Here is a 15,235-nt window from a genome sequence, read left to right as displayed (position 1 = left end):
CATTCTTTGGACAGATGAAACCAAGATCAACCTCTACCAGAATGATGGAAAGAGAAAAGTATGGCGAAGGCTTGGTACAGCTCATGATCCAAAGCATACCACATCATCTGTAAAAACACGGCGGAGGCAGTGTGATGGCTTGGGCATGCATGGCTGCCAGTAGCACTGGGTCACTAGTGTTTATTGATGATGTGACACAGGACAGAAGCAGCCGAATGAATTCTGAGGTATTCAGAGCCATACTGTGTGCTCAGATCCAGCCAAATGCAGCCAAACTGATTGGTCGTCGTTTCATACTACAGATGGACAATGACACAAAACATAAAGCCAAAGCAACCCAGGAGTTTATTAAAGCAAAGAAGTGGAATATTCTCGAATGGCCAAGTCAGTCACCTGATCTCAACCCAATTGAGCATGCATTTCACTTGTTAACCCCTTCGTGCCATGCGCCGTACTAGTACGGCGCTGCCGGCACTGCATTAGTGCCAGCCGCAGTACTAGTACGGCGCCCCGATCACCGCGGTCTCGCGCTGAGCGCCGAGGTGATCGGGTGCGGGTGTCAGCTGTATATGACAGCTGACACCCCGCAGCAATGCCCACGATCGGCGCTGTCGCCGATCGCGGGCATTTAACCCCTCTGATGCCGCTGTCAATAGTGACAGCGGCATAGAGGGGGATCGCGCAGGGATGGGGGCTCCCTGCGCTCTCCCACCGGAGCAGCGCGATCTCAAGATGGCCGCGGGACTCCTTCCGGGTCATGAGATGACCCTGCTTGCCGGCGTCTGCTGAGAATTCCTCATAGCAGGTGCCGGCAAGCCTCTGCAATGTGCCTGTCAGATCGATGATCTGACAGAGTGCTGTGCACACTGTCAGATCACCGATCTGTGATGTCCCCCCCCGGGACAAAGTAAAAAAGTAAAAAAAAAATTTTTCCACATGTGTAAAAAAAATAAATAAATAAATTCCTAAATAAATAAAAAAAAAAAAAATATTCCCATAAATACATTTCTTTATCTAAATAAAAAAAAAATCACACAATAAAAGTACACATATTTAGTATTGCCGCGTCCGTAACGACCCCACCTATAAAACTATATCACTAGTTAACCCCTTCAGTGAACACCGTAATAAAAAAATAAAAAAACGAGGCAAAAAACAACGCTTTATTCTCATACCGCCAAACAGAAAGTGGAATAACACGCGATCAAAAAGACGGATATAAATAACCATGGTACCGCTGAAAACGTCATCTTGTCCCGCAAAAAAAAAGCCACCATACAGCATCATCAGCAGAAAAATAAAAAAGTTATAGTCCTCAGAATAAAGCAATGCAAAAACAATTATTTTTTTATATAAAATAGTTTTTATTGTGTAAAAGCGCCAAAACATAAAAAAATTACATAAATGAGGTATCGCTGTAATCGTACTGACCCGAAGAATAAAACTGCTTTATCCTTTTTACCAAACGCGGAACGGTATAAACGCCCCCCTAAAAGAATTTCAGGAATTGCTGGTTTTTGTTCATTCCGCCTCCCAAAAATCGGAATAAAAAGCGATCAAAAAATGTCATGTGCCCGAAAATGGTACCAATAAAAACGTCAACTCGTCCCGCAAAAAACAAGATCTCACATGACTCTGTGGACCAAAATATGGAAAAATTATAGCTCTCAAAGTGTGGTGATGTAAAAACTATTTTTTGCAATAAAAAGCGTCTTTTAGTGTGTGATGGCTGCCAACCATAAAAATCCGCCCAAAAAACGCTATAAAAGTAAATCAAATCCCCCTTCATCACCCCCTTAGTTAGGGAAAAATAATAAAATGTAAAAAAATATATTTATTTCCATTTTCCCGTTAGGCTACTTTCACACTAGCGTCGGTACGGGGCCGTCGCGCTGCGTCGGCCCGACATACCGACGCATACTGTGCAAGCGCCGCACAACTGGGGCAGCGGATGCTGTTTTTCCACGCATTCGCTGCCCCATTGTGAGGTGCGGGGAGGTGGGGATGGAGTTCCAGCCGCGCATGCGCGGTCGGAAATGGTGGACCGTCAGCACAAAAAAAGTTATATGTAACGTTTTTTGCTGCCGGCGGTCCACCGCAACACGACGCAACCGTCGCACGACGCTTGCGACGTGTGTCAATACGTCGCTAATGTTAGTCTATGGGGAAAAAACGCATCCTGCAGATGACTTTGCAGGATGCGTTTTTTCGCCAAAACGACGCATTGCGACGTATGCAAAAAAACGCTAGTGTGAAAGTAGCACTAGGGTTAGGGCTAGGGTTAGGGTTGGGGTTAGGGCTAGGGTTAGGGCTGGGGTTAGGGTTGGGGTTTCAGTTAGAATTGGGGATTTTTCACTGTTTAGGCACATCAGGGGCTCTCCAAACGTGACATGGCGTCCGATCTCAACGCGTTTGTTTGCGTTAAAAACGCATGCGTTTTTATAGAAAAAAACCAGAACACACACTGAAAAGTCACCCACCACCAAGGTGATAAAGGGATCCAAACCCTAACCCTAACCCTACCCCTAAACTCACCCCCTAACCGTTTAATGAACATTTTCTGACAGTCATAGTGCCACGTATTTCAGTGCCACGTATTTCAGTGCCACGATATTTCAGTGCCACGTCTTTCAGTGCCACGTCTTTCAGTGCCACGTCTTTCAGTGCCACATATTTAAGTGCCACGATATTTCAGTGAAATACGTGGCACTGAAATATCGTGGCATTTACGTGAAATACGTGGCACTTATATACGTGGCACTTATATACGTGGCACTTATATACGTGGCCACTGAAATATCGTGGCACGTATATACGTATATAAACGTATTTCAGTGCCACGTATTTCAGGTTTGGGTTAGGGTTAGGGGTAGGGGTAGAGGTAGGGGTAGGGTTAGGGTTTTTTGTTTTTTTCTTGTTTTCTTGTGTTTTTCTATAAAAACGCATGCGTCTAAAAAACGCATGCGTTTTACCGCGTTTACATGCGTTTTTTCACACATGCGTTTTTAAAAAACGCATGCAGATAAAAACGCAAGTGTGAATCCAGCCTTACCCTTGGGAAAATAAAAACATGGGGGCTAAAATATAATTTTCGTGGAAAAAAAAATATTTTTTATTTTCGCGGCTCTGCGTTATAAACTGTAGTGAAGCACTTGGGGGTTCAAAGTTCTCACAACACATCTAGATAAGTTCCGTGGGGGGTCTAGTTTCCAATATGGGGTCACTTGTGGGGGGTTTCTACTGTTTAGGTACATCAAGGGCTCTGCAAATGCAACATGACACCTGCAGACCAATCCATCTAAGTCTGCATTTCAAACGGCGCTCCTTCCCTTCCGAGCTCTGCCGTGCGCACAAACAGTGGTTCCCCCCCCATATATGGGGTATCAGCGTACTCAGGACAAATTGGACAACAACTTTTGTTGTCCAATTTCTCCTGTTACCCTTGGGAAAATAAAAACGTGGGGGCTAAAATATAATTTTCGTGGAAAAAAAATATTTTTTATTTTCACGGCTCTGCATGATAAACTGTAGTGAAACACTTGTTGGTTCAAAGTTCTCACAACACATCTAGATAAGTTCCGTGGGGGGTCTAGTTTCCAATATGGGGTCACTTGTGGGGGGTTTCTACTGTTTAGGTACATCAGGGGCTCTGCAAATGCAACATGACACCTGCAGACCAATCCATCTAAGTCTGCATTTCAAACGGCGCTCCTTCCCTTCCGAGCTCTGCCGTGCGCCCAAACAGTGGTTCCCCCCAATGTATGGGGTATCAGCATACTCAGGACAAATTGGACAATAACTTTTGTGGTCCAATTTCTCCTGTTACCCTTGGGGAAAAAAAATTGCGGGCTAAAACATCATTTTGTGGAAAGAAAAAATGATTTTTTTAATTTTCACAGCGCTACATTCTAAACTTTAGTGAAACTGGGGGTTAAAAGTGCTCACCACACATCTAGATAAGTTCCTTAGGGGGTCTTCTTTCCAAAATGGTGTCACTTGTGGGGGTTTCCACTGTTTAGGCACGTCAGGGGCTCTCCAAACACGACATGGGTTCCGATCTCAATTCCAGCCAATTTTGCATTGAAAAGTCAAATGGCGCTCCTTCCCTTCCGATCTCTGCCATGCGCCCAAACAGTGGTTTATCCCCATATATGAAGTATCAGCGTACTCAGGACAAATTGCACAACAACTTTTGGGGTCCAATTTATCCTGCTACCCTTGGGAAAATAAAAAATTTGGGGCAAAAAGATCATTTTTTGTGAAAATTAATATTAATTTTTTTTTTACGGCTCTACATTATAAACTTCTGTGAAGCACTTGGAGGTTCAAAGTGCTCACCACACATCTAGATTAGTTCCTTAGAGGGTCTACTTTCCAAAATGGTGTCACTTGTGGGGGTTTCCACTGTTTAGGCACGTCAGGGGCTCTCCAAACACGACATGGGTTCCGATCTCAATTCCAGCCAATTTTGCATTGAAAAGTCAAATGGCGCTCCTTGCCTTCCGATCTCTGCCATGCGCCCAAACAGTGGTTTATCCCCATATATGAAGTATCAGCGTACTCAGGACAAATTGCACAACAACTTTTGGGGTCCAATTTATCCTGCTACCCTTGGGAAAATAAAAAATATGGGGCAAAAAGATCATTTTTTGTGAAAATTAATATTAATTTTTTTTTACAGCTCTACATTATAAACTTCTGTGAAGCACTTGGAGGTTCAAAGTGCTCACCACACATCTAGATTAGTTCCTTAGAGGGTCTACTTTCCAAAATGGTGTCACTTGTGGGGGTTTCCACTGTTTAGGCACGTCAGGGGCTCTCCAAACACGACATGGGTTCCGATCTCAATTCCAGCCAATTTTGCATTGAAAAGTCAAATGGCGCTCCTTCCCTTCCGAGCTCTGCCATGCGCCAAAACAGTGGTTTATCCCCATATATGAAGAATCAGCGTACTCAGGACAAATTGCACAACAACTTTTGGGGTCCAATTTATCCTGCTACCCTTGGGAAAATAAAAAATTTGGGGCAAAAAGATCATTTTTTGTGAAAATTAATATTAATTTTTTTTTACGGCTCTACATTATAAACTTCTGTGAAGCACTTGGAGGTTCAAAGTGCTCACCACACATCTAGATTAGTTCCTTAGACGGTCTACTTTCCAAAATGGTGTCACTTGTGGGGGTTTCCACTGTTTAGGCACGTCAGGGGCTCTCCAAACACGACATGGGTTCCGATCTCAATTCCAGCCAATTTTGCATTGAAAAGTCAAATGGCGCTTCTTCCTTTCCGAGCTCTGCCATGTGCCCAATCAATGGTTTACCCCAACATGTGGGGTATCGGCGTACTCCGGACAAATTGTACAACAACTTTTTTGGTCCAATTTCTCCTGTTACCCTTGGTAAAATAAAACAAATTGGATCTGAAGTAAAAATTTTGTGAAAAAAAAGTTAAATGTTCAATTTTTTTTAAACATTCCAAAAATTCCTGTGAAGCACCTGAAGGGTTAATAAACTTTTTGAATGTGGTTTTGAGTACCTTGAGGGGTGCAGTTTTTAGAATGGTGTCAATTTTGGGCATTTTCTGTCATATAGACCCCTCAAAGTCACTTCAAGTGTGAGGTGGTCCGTAAAAAAAATGGTTTTGCAAATTTTGTTGCAAAAATGAGAAATCGCTGGTCAACTTTTAACCCTTATAACTCCCTAACAAAAAAAAATTATGTTTCCAAAATTGTGCTGATGTAAAGCAGACATGTGGGAAATGTTGTTTATTAACTATATTATGTGATATAACTCTCTAATTTAAGGGCATAAAAACGAAAAATTTGAAAATTGCTACATTTTCATAATTTTCGACAAATTTCTGTTTTTTTCACAAATAAATGCAAGTCATATCGAAGAAGTTTTACCACTATCATAAAGTACAATATGTCACGAGAAAACAATCTCAGAATCACCAGGATCCGTTGAAGCGTTTCAGAGTTATGACCTCATAAAGTGACAGTGGTCAGAATTGTAAAAATTGGCCGTGTCACTTAGGTGAAAACAGGCTTTGGGGTGAAGGGGTTAAAGACTAAACTTCAGACAGAAAGGCCCACAAACAAACAGCAACTGAAAACCACCGCAGTGAAGGCCTGGCAGAGCATCAAAAAGGAGGAAACACAGCGTCTGGTGATGTCCATGAATTCAAGACTTCAGGCAGTCATTGCCAACAAAGGGTTTTCAACCAAGTACTGAAAATGAACATTATATTTAAAATTATTGAATCTGTCCAATTACTTTTGGTCCCTTTAAAAACAGGGTGGCACATGTTAAGGAGCTAAAACTCCTAAACCCTTCATCCAATTTTAATGTGGATTCCCTCAAATGAAAGCTGAAAGTCTGAACTTAAACTGCATCTGAATTGTTTTGTTTAAAATTCATCGTGGTAATGTCTATAACCAAAATTAGAAAAATGTTGTCTCTGTCCAAATATATATGGACCTAACTGTATAATCACAGCTGTATCCAGCATTACAGCTCAGTCCCCATAGAATGTAATGCAGCACAGCCCTCATAGAAAGTAATGCAGCCAGCCCCCTTAGAATGTAATAAAGCCAGTCTCCATAGAATGTAATGCAGTACAGCCCCCATAGAATGTAATACAGCACAGCCCCTATAGAATGTAATGCAGCCAGCCCCCTTAGAATGTAATAAAGCCAGTCTCCATAGAATGTAATGCAGCACAGCCCCCATAGAATGTAATACAGCACAGCCCCCATAGAATGTAATGCAGCCAGCCCCCATAGAATGTAATGCAGCACAGCCCCCATAGAATGTAATGCAGCCAGCCCCCCATAGAATGTAATACAGCACAGCCCTCATAGAGTGTAATACAGCCAGCCTCCTTAGAGTGTAATGCAGCACAGCCCCCATAGAATGTAATGCAGCCAGCCCCCATAGAATGTAATGCAGCACAGCCCCCATAGAATGTAATGCAGCCAGCCCCCCATAGAATGTAATACAGCACAGCCCTCATAGAGTGTAATACAGCCAGCCTCCTTAGAGTGTAATGCAGCACAGCCCCCATAGAATGTAATGCAGCCAGCCCCCATAGAATGTAATGCATCACAGCCCCCATAGAATGAAATGCAGCACAGCCCCCATAGAATGTAATGCAGCACAGCCCCCATAGAATGTAAAACAGAACAGCCCCCATAGAATGTAATGCAGCCAGCCCCCATAGAATGTAATGCAGCACAGCCCCCATAGAATGTAATGCAGCCAGCCCCCATAGAATGTAATGCATCACAGCCCCCATAGAATGTAATGCAGCACAGCCCCCATAGAATGTAATGCAGCACAGCCCTCATAGAGTGTAATACAGCCAGCCCCATAGAATGTAATGCAGCACAGCCCCCATAGAATGTAATGCAGCACAGCCCTCATAGAGTGTAATACAGCCAGCCCCATAGAATGTAATGCAGCCAGCCCCCATAGAATGTAATGCAGCCAGCCCCCCCCATAGCCCCACAATCCGGTTATCACACCTTTCCTCGTGCCCCGCGCTGCTCCTGGCTCCGGTCTCAGTAGCTGCAGTCTGCCCGCCCGGTCACACAGTAGGTGCGCGATGATATGACGTCATCGCGCACCCACAGTGTCAGCGGCAGGCAGAGTGGGGGATGATGGGAGAGGGAGCGTCAGCAGACTCTCTCTCCTACATCATTGCATTCAACTGTTGAATGCGGGGCCGGGAGTGTGTTGACAGCGGGGAGAGTGTGCCGACAGTGGCACACTCGAGCGGCCCACTACTGCCACCGGCCCTTCTGGCATTTGCCAGAACTGCCCGATGGCCAGTCCGGCCCTGCTATGAAATGATGGAGTTCTAGCTCTATAGGCTTTTTTTGTAGCCGCTGAAAGAAATGGTTAAATCTGATCTTTGGGTGTCCCCCCCCCTTTAATCTGGAATTGATGATCTATCCCCATCTACATCAATGTAGTGTACAACCCCTGGAATGTTACAATAGACGTCTCTGGATATATTTCTTTATATGGAAACATATTTATGATAGCTTAAAGCATAATATCATCAGTGCTTAACAAGAAATAACCACTAGATGTCACCATTGTGCTGTATAAATTACAGAGTGATCAGACTGTATTATCTTCCATTTCTGGCAACATCTCTTGCAGGGTTTCAGGCGCTTGTGACATTTGCAGCAAATCTGCTGTATCAAGGTGAATCTACACAAACCAGTATTGATAGGCATCTTTAATGGTTGCTGGGAACAACTAATGTAATTCAAGAGCAGGCTATGTGTTATCCCTCAGTAGTTCAGCCGCAGGTTTTGGGCCTCAAATGTCAATCGATCATGTCTAAGCATGGAAATATGATAATAAAAAATGGCTTCACATGAAAGGGAACTTTTTCTAATAGGTCTTATTTAATCGGATTGTCATCTCTCTTCTAATGACAGAAGAAAATGTACTGTAATGTAAGTTTCGCCAAAAACTAAATAGTCCTTTAAAAGGGTTGTCCAACCTCTAAAGCAAATTTACAGGTGGCAGGAACAGTCTTAAAGAGAATCTGTCAGCACCTGCGACACTTTTCAGCTATTACTCTGGTCATACAGGTAATAGAAATGTTAATCTAGTCTTACCTGTATGCAGGGCCGAACTGGCCATCGGGCAGTTCTGGCAAATGCCAGAAGGGCTGGTGGCAGTAGTGCGCCGCTCGAGTGTGCCGCTGTCAGCACACTCCCCCCACTGTCGGCACACTCCCCCCACTGTCGGCACACTCCCCCCACTGTCGGCACACTCCCCCCGCTGTCAGCACACTCCCCCCGCTGTCAGCACACTCCCCCCACTGTCGGTACACTCCCCCCACTGTCGGCACACTCCCCCCACTGTCGGCACACTCCCCCCGCTGTCAGCATACTCCCCCCACTGTCGGCACACTCCCCGCCCCGCATTCAACTATACCGGCGTCATAGATGCCTGTAAGTTGAATGCAATGATGGAGGAGAGAGCGTCTGCTGTCGCTCCCTCTCACATGATTCCCCGCTCTGCCTCTGACACTGCGGGTGCGCGATGACGTCATAGTATCATCGCGTACCTGCTGTGTGTCGGGTGGGCAGACTGCAGCTGCTGAGACCGGAGCCGGGAGCAGTGCGGGCACGAGAGGTGAGGAGAGTGTTTTTTTTGTTTGTTTGATTTTTTATATATCAATGAGTGATAACTGTATGTGGGGCTATTGGGGGGGAGGCTGTATTACATTCTATGGGGGCTGTGCTGTATTACATTCTATGGGGGCTGTGCTGTATTACATTCTATGGGGGCTGTGCTGTATTACATTCTATGGGGGCTGTGCTGTATTACATTCTATGGGGGCTGTGCTGTATTACATTCTATGGGGGCTGGCTGTATTACATTCTATAGGGGCTGTGCTGTATTACATTCTATGGGGCTGTGCTCTATTACATTCTATGGGGGCTGGCTGCATTACATTTATGGGGGATGGCTGCATTACATTCTATGGGGGCTGGCTGCATTACATTCTATGGGGAAGGGCTGCATTACATTCTATGGGGGCTGTGCTGTATTATATTCTATGGGGGCTGTGCTGTATTATATTCTATGGGGGCTGGCTATATTACATTCTATGGGGGCTATGCTGTATTACATTCTATGGGGGCTGGCTGTATTACATTCTATGGGGGCTGTGCTGTATTACATTCTATGGGGGCTGGCTGTATTACATTCTATAGGGGCTGTGCTGTATTACATTCTATGGGGCTGTGCTCTATTACATTCTATGGGGGCTGGCTGCATTACATTTATGGGGGCTGGCTGCATTACATTCTATGGGGAAGGGCTGCATTACATTCTATGGGGGCTGTGCTGTATTACATTCTATGGGGGCTGGCTGCATTACATTCTATGGGGGCTGGCTGCATTACATTCTATGGGGGCTGGCTGCATTACATTCTATGGGGAAGGGCTGTATTACATTCTATGGGGGCTGTGCTGTATTACATTCTATGGGGGCTGTGCTGTATTATATTCTATGGGGCTGTGCTGTATTATATTCTATGGGGGCTGTGCTGTATTAAATTCTATGGGGGTCTGTCTTACATTCTATGGGGAAGGGCTGTATTACATTCTATGTGGGGGCTGTGCTGTATTATATTCTATGGGGGCTGTGCTGTATTATATTCTATGGGGGCTGGCTATATTACATTCTATGGGGGCTATGCTGTATTACATTCTATGGGGGCTGGCTGTATTACATTCTATGGGGGCTGTGCTGTATTACATTCTATGGGGGCTGTGCTGTATTACATTCTATGGGGGCTGTGCTGTATTACATTCTATGGGGGCTGACTGTATTACATTCTATGGGGGCTGTGCTGTATTACATTCTATGGGGGCTGTGTTGTATTACATTCTATGGGGGCTGGCTGTATTACATTCTATAGGGGCTGTGCTGTATTACATTCTATGGGGCTGTGCTCTATTACATTCTATGGGGGCTGGCTGCATTACATTTATGGGGGATGGCTGCATTACATTCTATGGGGGATGGCTGCATTACATTCTATGGGGAAGGGCTGCATTACATTCTATGGGGGCTGTGCTGTATTATATTCTATGGGGGCTGTGCTGTATTATATTCTATGGGGGCTGTCTGTATTACATTCTATGGGGGCTAGGCTGTATTACATTCTATGGGGGCTGGCTGTATTACATTCTATGGGGGCTGTGCTGTATTATATTCTATGGGGGCTGTGCTGTATTACAGTCTATGGGGGCTGTGCTGTATTATATTCTATGGGGGCTGTGCTGTATTATATTCTATGGGGGCTGTGCTGTATTAAATTCTATGGGGGGCTGTCTTACATTCTATGGGGAAGGGCTGTATTACATTCTATGTGGGGGCAGAGGGCTGTATTACATTCTATGGGGAGGGCTGTATAACATTCTATGGGGGCTGTATTACATTCTCTGGGGGCTACATTATATTCTATGGGGGGCTGTATTATATTCTATGGGGAGGTGGGCTGTATTACATTCTATGGGGTGCTGTATTATATTCTATGGGGGACTGTATTATATTCTATGGGGGGCTGTATTACATTATCTGGGGGCTGTATTACATTATCTGGGGGGCTGTATTATATTCTGTGAAGGGTGATTGCATCAAATTCTATGAGGGGGCTACATTATATTCTATGGGGAGCTGCATTGTATTCTATGGAGGGGCTACATTCTATGGGGGGCTGCATTATGCTCTATGAGGGGGCTACCGTATATTATATATGCAGGGGCTGTATTATACTATATGAGGGGGCTGCATTATATTCTCTGGGGGGTTAAATTATACTCAGGGAGCTACAATATATTCTGTGGGGTGGCTGCATTGTACTCTGGGGTGGCATCATTATACTATATGTGGGCTGCGTTATACTGTATCGAGGACTATGGGGAATACATTATACTATATGAAGAACTATGGGGTGCATTATACTATGGGAAGTGAATTGTACTACATGGATGACAATGGCGGGGCATTATACTATATGGAGCACTATGAGGAATGTATTATACTATTTGGAGGACTGAGGAGTGTATTATACTATATGGAGGAATTGCAGTGTATTTTAATATATGGAGGACTATGAGGAGTGTATTATACTATATGGAGGAATTGCAGTGTGTTTTAATATATGGAGGACTATGAGGAGTGTATTATACTATATGAAGGAATGTGGCAGTACATTATACTATATGGAGGACTGAGGAGTGTATTATACTATATGGAGGAATTGAAGTGTATTTTAATATATGGAGGACTTTTAGGAGTGTATTATACTATATGGAGGACTGAGGAGAGTATTATACTATATGGAGGACTGAGGAGTGTATTATACTATATGGAGGAGTGTATTATACTATATGGAGGACGGAGGAGTGTATTATACTATATGGAGGACTGAGGTGCACATTATAATATATGGAGGACTATGGGGTGTATTATACTAAACAAGCAAAATGCTGCCTATTCATCGAGTGATTGGATTGTTTATGTGGGAACAGAAATCCTTGTTCTCAGCAGCACATCGCCGGTGTAAACTGTAGATGTGCTGCTGATAACATGATACTGTATGAGGACGGATTGATCTAATTGTGATTGTTCTGTTCCCTTCATTCTTTCTCAGTTGGTGTAAAGAGGCCGGGAAACAAGCGAACGACTTCAGTATTGTCGATCACACTCGTTTAGTGGCCTGAGATAAGCGCATGTAAATACAGCAGAAATGCTTCGATGACATTTGTAGTTAGCACCCGGCGCCTGGGAATAGCGCTAACTCTACTGCTTTTCCCAGCCGCCAAAGCGTAATGATCTTTAGGGTTGATGTCAGCTGCGTAATGTCAGCTGCTATCAATCCCTGGTGTAAGTAATGGAGAGGTGTCTATCAAACACCCCCACTACTAGCCCAGACCTGGCGAGACCCAGTGACTCTGAAGAGCGGTGACGGTAGTAACGATACAGCTCTTCACGGTCGCCAAGCTCAGCGCAAGACCCGGAATATCTGACGAGTGGTGACGTTACTGAGTTACTGATGGAACCAAAAGTGGCTGTAGGCAAAGTTTGTGGAGCATCGGAATGAGATTCCATAGCCTTTGGTCGTCTTAATCCCTTCATTATCTACGAGATCCAGTTATGTAGGTAAATGCTGGATACAGCTGTGATTATATGGTATATAGTCGTGTTACACTCCCCTCACTTCTTGTAACCTATAAGTGTACAAAGATATTATACAGTCACCATGTGACAAGTGGGCCTGTGTAACTTCAAATGCCAGGGCTGAATTTAAGTCCCAGTGCGGCCCTGCCTGTATGCCTCATAGTTGCTGTCTAAATGTGGAGAAATTTGACTTTTATTTCATTATGTTAATGATTTCTTCCAGACTCCGGGGCATGCAGTGCCTGGAAGACATCCCTGCCTCCGCTCTACATTATACTATCACCCCCTCTCATGCACGTCACACTGACCTGTGACATGCAGTTATGGCTCTTGAATCCCGCGCATGAGCCCTGCACTTGCTCCAGGTGACCCATTTTGGAAACTAGACCCCTCAAGGAATTTATCTAGATGTGTGGTGAGCACTTTGAACCCCCAGGTCCTTCACAGAAGTTTATAATGTACAGCCGTGAAAATAAAATAAAAACAAATAACATTTTTCCACAAAAATTATCTTTTAGAATTCCAGGAGAAAATGGAATGCAAAAATTGTTGTATAAATTCTCCCGAGAAGGCCGGGGTCACACTTGCGAGTGCAATGCGAGAAACTCGCATCAATACCCGACACTGCGGCCGGCACCTGGGACCATAGCGTGCGGCTGCATGTATTTACATGCAGCTGAAAGTTACGGTCCTGAGTGCCGGCGGCAGTGCCAGGTATTGATGCGAGTTTCTCGCATTGCACTTGCAAGTGTGATCCCGGCCGTACACAGATATCCCACTTGTGGGGAAGACGTTTGGGTGCACGGCAGGGCTCAGAAGGGAAAAAGCACTGTTTGACTTTTTGATTGCAAAATTGGCTGGAATCAAGAGCAGACACCATGTCACGTTTGGAGAGCCCCTGATGTGCCTAAACAGTGGTAATCCCCTACAGATGACCCCATTTTGGAAACTAGACCACTCAAGGAATGTATCTAGATGTGTGTTGAGCACTTTGAAGCCCCAGGTGCATAATAGAAGTTTATAACGTTGAGCCATGAAAATAAACAATCAGATTTTTTCCATAAAAATGATCTTTTGGCCCCCAATTTTTTATTTTCACAAGGGTAACAACAGAAAATGGACCCCAAAAATTGTTCTGCAGTTTCTCCTGAGTAAAATGATACTCCATATGTGGAAGAAAATTCATGTTTGGGCGCACGGCAGAGCCCGGAAAGGTAGGAATGACGTTTGGAATGCAGACTTTGATGGAATGGTCTGCAGGCATCATGTCACGTTTGGAGAGCCCCTGATGTGCCTAAACAATGGAAATTTCCCTCAAATGACCCCATTTTGGAACTGATCTACTGTTTTCTGGTATGTGAATTTTATAATGTAGTGGCATACGTGAGTAGTGTAGAGTGCCTCAGGTTGGCATACGTGAGTTGTGCAGTGTTCATCAGGTTGGCATACGCGAGTTGTGTAAGTCAGAAATGAATTTTGTAGTTCATGGAGGTGTGGTACAGTTTGAAGCATTCTTTTATACAGAGGCCAGGTTTGTTGGGACAGGTGTTGCATTGATAAGTGGCTTCCTTGCGTATCCCCCTTCTGTAAGGGTACCGTCTCACAAAACGATTTACCAACGATCACGACCAGCGATACGACCTGGCCGTGATCGTTGGTAAGTCGTTGTGTGGTCGCTGGGGAGCTGTCACACAGACAGCCCTCCAGCGACCAACGATGCCGAGGTCCCCTGGTAACCAGGGTAAACATCGGGTTACTAAGCGCAGGGCCGCGCTTAGTAACCCGATGTTTACCCTGGTTACCATCGTAAATGTAAAAAAAAACAAACAGTACATACTCACATTCCGGTGTCCGTCAGGTCCCTTGCCGTCTGCTTCCCGCACTGACTGACTGCCGGCCGTAAAGTGAAAGCACAGCACAGCGGTTACGTCACCGCTGTGTTCTGTACTGCCTTACGGCCGGGAGTCAGTCAGTGCAGGAAGCAGACGGCAAGGGACCTGACGGACACCGGAATGTGAGTATGTACTGTTTGTTTGTTTTTTACATTTACGATGGTAACCAGGGTAAACATCGGGTTACTAAGCGCGGCCCTGCGCTTAGTAACCCGATGTTTACCCTGGTTACAAGCGAACGCATCGTTGGATCGGTGTCACACACACCGATCCAACGATGACAGCGGGAGATCCAGCGACGAAAGAAAGTTCCAAACGATCTGCTACGACGTACGATTCTCAGCGGGGTCCCTGATCGCTGCTGCGTGTCAGACACAGCGATATCGTATGGATATCGCTGGAACGTCACGGATTGTGCCGTCGTAGCGATCAAAGTGCCACTGTGAGACGGTACCCTAACACACTCGGCACCTCTTATGTGACCTTCGTTTCTTTGTGCTTTGAGGGACATCCCCAGGGAAATGTTGGTCTGCTACGATATGAGAACCTTCAGTTTCAGAAGTACCTCACACAGTGGTTGAGAGTGCTGCCATCATCATGTATGGTGATCAAGAATATTACAT

The 15,235-nt window shown here is 44.8% G+C and overlaps 1 protein-coding gene across 1 annotated transcript in view; it reads left to right on the top strand.

Annotated features, from left to right (window-relative positions):
* The first annotated feature begins 9,120 nt into the window (after positions 1-9,120).
* LOC143765559 (E3 ubiquitin-protein ligase TRIM21-like) overlaps positions 9,121-15,235 on the top strand; it is a 74,145-nt gene continuing 68,030 nt past the window's right edge. The window contains exon 1 of the mRNA XM_077252358.1: positions 9,121-9,158. The gene's annotated coding sequence lies outside the window, so the exon portion shown is untranslated. The remainder of the gene's footprint in view (positions 9,159-15,235) is intronic.

Source organism: Ranitomeya variabilis, chromosome 4 (genome assembly GCF_051348905.1).
Source record: "Ranitomeya variabilis isolate aRanVar5 chromosome 4, aRanVar5.hap1, whole genome shotgun sequence".
Taxonomy (NCBI): domain Eukaryota; kingdom Metazoa; phylum Chordata; class Amphibia; order Anura; family Dendrobatidae; genus Ranitomeya; species Ranitomeya variabilis.
The sequence above is the reverse complement of the archived record's forward strand: the minus strand, read 5'-3'. Positions and strand labels throughout refer to the sequence as shown.